The sequence below is a fragment of the Falco biarmicus genome, chromosome 1 (assembly GCF_023638135.1).
Source record: "Falco biarmicus isolate bFalBia1 chromosome 1, bFalBia1.pri, whole genome shotgun sequence".
Taxonomy (NCBI): domain Eukaryota; kingdom Metazoa; phylum Chordata; class Aves; order Falconiformes; family Falconidae; genus Falco; species Falco biarmicus.
In genome coordinates, this window is record NC_079288.1 from 19685752 (window position 1) to 19692369 (window position 6618).

Sequence of the window (6618 nt, forward strand, 5' to 3'; positions counted from 1 at the left end):
CTCTACTGAGTTCGGCAATAAGGTGATGACTAGAGCACAGGTTTGTAATGTGCCTATTGTTCAGCAATCATTCATCTGAAATCTGCAATGAAGATACACTCAAAAGTTTGACATCAGTTCTCTTACAAGCACTTCTAAATTGGAGGATAGTTTCTGGCTTTGCCTGTACGTGTTCTCTGTGGTTTGAGGCTTTCTCCTGCCTAAGCTTACTCTCAGAATTACTCAAACAACTGGAAGCATCAGGTCTATTTTCTTAGAATTCTTGAATGGACTAGGTGCTGATTTCACTGAATACCTACAGAGAAGAAAGAGCAAAATCAGTACTAATACCTCTAATAAGGGAGGTTAAACAATCTGCTTTTGATGCTGATGCAAGAAAATACAGTGAAAACCCTAAAACTCTGCTGCAGACAGGAGCTGCATAGATAACAGAAACATCAAGACATGAGCAAGAGCCTCACTGTCTGCAAGAGAAGGTCAGGAACTTGGCCCACTCCTCACTTCAAGAAGGGACAGTTAGTACAGATGTAGATGAACCCAACAAGAAGGTAAATAAGGAGCCTTCTAACAAGGACGTGCTAACTGCTAAGAGAAAAGAAACTACTGAAGTGATAAGACTCAAGGACACTAGGGTAAAATAATTGTGGTAGTGGGAGATTGGGACCTTGTACTCAAATGGCCCCCCTGAAGAGGATGGATCCCCCGTTTGGGGAGCATGTGTAGTAAATTTAAAATGAACTGTACCTTTAAATTGAAGCAAGAAAGCAACTAACCAATAATTAGTTTGTAGGTATAGACTTAGGGCAGAACTAACCAACTTCACTATATAAATATGTATTATGAGTAAAATTAAGTGTGCAAGTTAGGAGGAGCAATCCTGCTTGCACTCTGCACCACAATAAACATACCTGCTTTATAACTCCTCAAGTTGTGGAGTATGATTCCGCACGTCAATGCTCAGGTATAACTACCTGGACTCATTAAAAAACTTCTGAGGATGAACAGAACCTTTTTAAAAAAAAAAAAACCACACCAAATTTTATTCAAGAGAAAATTTCCCAGTGTTAAATGTCTGTCGGAAATACACTGCATTAACAATGCTTTTTCATTTTTTTTTCCTTAGCTAGTATGTTGGTCTCATTTATTAATAAATATGCCTAATCATCCTGGAGATTCCTGTACCCCTCCTCAGAGTCTTATTTCTTATGGCATTTTTTGGCTGCTTAGCTATTGTGGCAAACCATATGTGTTCGCACCATGCTTCTAATTCTTTTGTCACCGTTCAAGTGCATTCATCTGTCTGTAAATTGCATTCCCTTAACATTTCTTAACTAGGAATAACACTTCTTAGTGAGATACTATTCCAAGTTTCCCAGCATATACCTTTAAAGACAATGTATCTTCTTTTCAAAGAAAATTTTAGAGATTTTGGAAGTCTATCATTGCATGCTAGGATAAAACAGAAGTATTTATTCTACCGATTTAAGTTCACAAAAAGGAGTATTGCTTTACAAAGGTTTTTTTTTTTTCCCCCCTTAACCAGGGCTGTACAAGAACTTAAAATAGGAGGTGAAATCATGCTGGATAATGTATTTTAATTAAAACTACAAAGAGAGTTTAGGTAGGTAGAGCATAATTGCAGTTGGATGATTCCCAGCCATTATTTTGAAAACTGACATGGGACCTTAAATAACAAGGGCCTGTTTTATTTAAGAATAATTTAATTATTCTAGTAGAGGGCATAAACCATGATAATGAAGCTTGCATATGAAAGTAATTTGGAGCAAGAAATAAAAACAGGCAGGGAAGTTACAAACAGTAATATAGAAAACACGAAATCTATTTTACAAAAGGAAGTTAACACATGGGAGAGGAGTTCTAAACACTTTCAGTTCTTCCTTTCCTACTGAATGACAGAATCAATCAGAAGAGGGGAATATCAAACTGGGTATTTTATAATCTTTATAGTTTAGCTATAAAGAGTAAAAAATTATTCCAGATGGCAAATCACTGGAATATGCCAGTTTTACCATATTTACTGGAACAGTTATGCGCACAGTTGTACTTCTTGTACTTGCTTGGCTATAGAAGTGTACGTAGCTTTTGCTTTTTCAATAAAGGCAAGAAAAAATTGGAGTAGCAAACCTGGGCAAGGGGAAATGTCTGGCAGTGATAGTAAAGCTTTCAGTAAATTATCATTATTACTTTTATGGAGTAATTGCTAGCGTACGCTGCCTAGTGTGTTTTCTCCCACATGCAGCCAAGCAAAGAAACAGGCATACAAAGTATCTTTTGAGCATACGTAGCAGACCCAGTTTCAGCTATGAAAGGTGCTACATGCACCAGACCTGAAAGCTAGAAATACCTAGACCCTATTTTAGTAAAAAAACCAAACACCAAAACCAAAACTCAAACCCAAAACATTTTCTTTATGAATTATTTTGCAAAAGCTACAGCATACCACAGTTACACAAATGTTATTCTGTTCACTGGCATTCATCTTGTTTTGAAAATCATGTTTTTATTTCCCAGATGCATACCTTACCACCCTTGTATGTAATAATTAAACCTTATATAATTAAACCTGCTGACTACTTTGATGTCTGTACAGTTTCATAAGTCAGGAGAACAGAGGGTACACATGTCCCCTAAAATTAAAACGTGCACAGAGACCCGATTATAAATTCAGAGGAAATAAAACTTTCTGCCCCAGATACACCAAGTCTCTTTAACACCAAGATGTCATGTACCTTTTAAAGATGTTCTCCGCCCAGGAGTTAACCAGCTGGCATTTGTCATAAACTAGATTTGAAATAACAGTCCAGAAGTGTTTTTTGCAGCTGGGAAATACACGCGTATGCTTCCTGTGGCTATCTGGTGACAGACGCTTGCAGGAAACACAAGCATAAGTGTCACCATGTAGATATCTTATGGTGACAAATAATGAAGACTATTACATTAGCTAACGTTTACACTTCTGCAAGATAATTTAAAATGAGAAAGATAATTTCCAGCCAAAGAAAAAGCTTGCACTTAAAAGTATTGCAGTTTATCTCCTTAGATTAACTGGGTATTTGGTAGAAAATACTTTTCCATAGGTTTTGGGGTTGTTTGTTGTTTGTTGTTTTTTTTTTTAATTCTAAAGTCATAAAGTTAAAGACAAGTATAATAAATACCTGAAGTAATCATTTAGGCCTGGAGCCTCAGACAGGCACAAACATGCTGGGCTTATTCATGTGGTTGAAATTAAATTCTTCACTGGCTGCCTGAGCAAGATCTTAAGATTCTTTGTTCATCCAGATTATGCAAATTCCCTTCTCCAGTGGTGGTGGTGGTTGTTGTTGTTGTTGTTTTGTGGTGTGGTTTTTTTTTGGGGGGGTGGGTGGGTGGGGGTGGGGTGGTGTTGTTGTTAGTGATTTGCTTCTACCCGAGAGAGCTCGGTGCGTGGCCACTCGCAGCCGCTCCAACAGCACGAATCTGCTGGGCAGCCGCCTCCCCAGAGGCTTCTGGAAAGGAAAGGAAGGGGAAGGAAAGGAGTCCTGTAGGAAGCGCGGAGCCACACCTGCCTTGTTTTGAGCCCATGACTCATCCCCGCCCGCCGCCGGGCCTTCCACCTCTCACTCTGCGCGCACGAAGCGCGCCCTTTCCGGCACCGCAGGAGGCGGCCCGGCACCGCGCTGCCGACCTGAGGCGGAGTAACCCCGCTGGCGCCCACCGGCTTTTCCCGCCCTTCCCTTCAAACCCCCGCGGCGGCCAATCAGCGGGCGGGGCGGGCCAGCCCCCACCAGCGGTCAGCGCCGTGAGGCGGCCGCCTCACCCCGTGCCCGGAGCCGCCGGCGGGGGCCCTGTCGGCTGGCCTGGCCATATCGCGATAGTAGGCGGTGCACGGGAGATGACGGGCCGCGGGAAGCGGCGGTAGCCCGGGTGCTCCCTGCCGGGCGGCAGGAAACCGCTGCCGGCGAGGTGGGTGTCGGTAAATCACCTCAGCGCTAGCTTGGGAGTCTGTCATCCACCCGCCTGCTCCTGCTGCTTCTTAGTTGACGTAATTAATCTTCTGGTGACGGGTGTGTGAATAAGAAGTTTGAGTAATGCGACTAACGGCGGTCTCTGTTGTGCAGCTGGGCCTAATTGGTTTTGTCAGGAATAAATTTTTAATGGTTTTACTCTCCTCTTGTGTGCCCTAGCCAAAAATCGATAGATTCAGAATAATAAGTCTCCAATTTATCTAAGCAGCAAAATATTTTGGGGCTTTGTTACTCAGATGGCTGAATTGCGGAGGTTTAATAGGGGTTTGCACATCAGTATTGGCCCTGAGGCGTGTAGCATGCTTGCTAACAGTTTGCAGCAAAGTTGGTGTGAATTCAGTGGATCTTGGAAGCTGCTTCCGAGCGCCCTTTGGCATCTTGTGGCATGTGTTTATTTGGAGAGGTTAATCTTGGTAAAGGCTGCTAGGTTGTCTGGCTTCCTGCTTATCTCTGTGCCCCTCGCTAGGCTGAGCCTAAGCTCGGAAATCTGTAACCATAGGGTACCAGAAAGGAATCTTGACGTGTCGGTAACAGACAAAAAAAATCATTGTTACAAAATGCTGAATAGCACCGACTGCCAGCTTTTCACCACTGGGGAGGGCTCGTGTTTGGTAATGGTTTCACACTGATGGCTGTTTGCTGAGATCTGGCAGTTCATAATCATTCAACATTTGTTATATTGATACCTAAATTTTTCATCAATGTGCTAGCTGACTGAGTAGCACTCAGAGGAATAAATCCAGTATGCATTAGTGGTGTTCCTACTGCTGTTTATTTTCAGTAATTTCAGTATTTTCAGTGCAAACAAATACTGTTTGTGCATGTTTGTTTCTTTATCTGGACAAAAAAAAATAATTGCCCATTTTGGCTTCTGAAAGGACTGGATTTAAATTTTATTTTATGAACTAACTCCATCATTCATTATTTTTGTGAGGAACAAATCAGTAGTTCTCAATTAAATTTTTTGCTATGGCCACACATGGGAGATGCTACTTTAAGATTCCGTTCACATTATTGCAGTGAGGGGATGCCTGGTGAATTATGTAGTTCTTCAGCTAGTGAATGTTTTGGTTTTGTTTGTGTTAGACTATAAATGGTTTAGGAAGTCAGAAAAAGCTTATGTAAAAGTGTTTACTGGTTTTGATATTTAGTAGTCTAAACACACATTTATGCACAGATCTGGAAGTCTTAAGTGTAAAAATGGAACATTAGCACTCTGGAATCCAAATATTTGTTTCAGCCAGTAGCTTAAACTTATTTGCAAAAGCCAGTAGACCAGTTGCACTTTTCAAGCTTTGTGTGCAAAATTAGAGACACAAAGTAACATTGATGTGTTATTTAATACTTTATCTGTTCTGTAATACTTATTAATCACTGTTGTTTTAAAGTAGCTCGGTGCTGTGCCAGGGTTAAAGGTATGCAGGTATCTGAAAAGAACTGTATCAACGAAAGCAAATGAGTCTTCAGGTTTTATACCAAGAAGAGGAAAACATATGGGTAGCAGCCTACTTTAGCCTGAAGTCTTATAACTGTAAATTTGGGCTCATGTCAAGAAAAAAGAGCTTGCAAACATAGTTTCAATATAAATTGCTATTTGAATTTTCTGAAGTTTGAATGAAAGATGCAATTAAAAAAAAAAGGTTAAACTAATAAATCCTAAACTTTAGAGTGCAAATTTTTCCTAATCATATACTGGAGAGGGAAACAGTGAAGACTTTCTTCTGTTTGGTAATAAGGTATTTTTATGGTAATTACAGTTAAGATTTTTTTTTCCCTAGACAGAAATAGCTGTTTGCATAATGTGTTTGGTTTAGGCTGATTAAGCAAATGTCGTTAGCCTTGGACTGGGAAAACATCATTCTTTTCTTTCTTTCTCCCCCTGTTTTCAGACTACTACTTACATTTGCATTAAAGATCATTTTATCTTAAATAGATTTGCAGTGTGTGCAAAACACTTAATTTATGGTAGGTGCAATTTAAGGTGTCACCAGCTCTACAAGTTCTAAGAAAACTACTACTGTGCTATCAGTGACTGTGTCAAAAATTATTTTTTAAGTACTAGATAAGGATTGTACAAGGATTATTCTTCTTATATAAACAAAAGTAGTTAAATAAATATAGTTTTTAACTTTTTTAAAAAAAGAATTGTTCCAGAATTGTAATTTATAGTATGACTTTTTCCTCATGCACCCATATTTCAATGGGATTTCTTTTGCATGTACCTGAATCACCAGAATCACTGAAGCAAGACAATAAAATTCTAGATGCAAGAGCCTGAAAGGGGGTGGGAAGGGGAACCCAGACAATTTATATTAGTTAATAACTTGCAGTCTTTTTAAAATGTGACTCTTTTTTTAATAAAAGTCATTACATTATTTTTCTTATAACTTCTTTGAAATGTCCAACCATGTTAAATATGGAATGCATTGGAGAAAATACTTTAAGGTGCTTGGAACAAATAACTTTATATAGGGAAGACAAACCTCTCTTGTGTAGCTACAGTATGTCAAGAAAGTCAAGCAAAACACGCACAAAAAAAGATGTTAGAGTGTTCTTTTCCCTTTTGTTTTTTATGTCTGATAATTCTTCGAAG

The 6618-nt window shown here is 39.4% G+C and overlaps 1 long non-coding RNA gene across 3 annotated transcripts in view; it reads left to right on the forward strand.

The window, feature by feature from the left end:
* The first annotated feature begins 3415 nt into the window (after nucleotides 1–3415).
* LOC130160038 (uncharacterized) overlaps nucleotides 3416–6618 on the forward strand; it is a 50214-nt gene continuing 47011 nt past the window's right edge. Inside the window, exon 1 of one of the 3 annotated variants that reach the window (XR_008825925.1) lies at nucleotides 3416–3963. This is a non-coding gene — a long non-coding RNA (uncharacterized LOC130160038). The remainder of the gene's footprint in view (nucleotides 3964–6618) is intronic. The other 2 variants (XR_008825930.1, XR_008825929.1) reach the window with 2 other exon arrangements.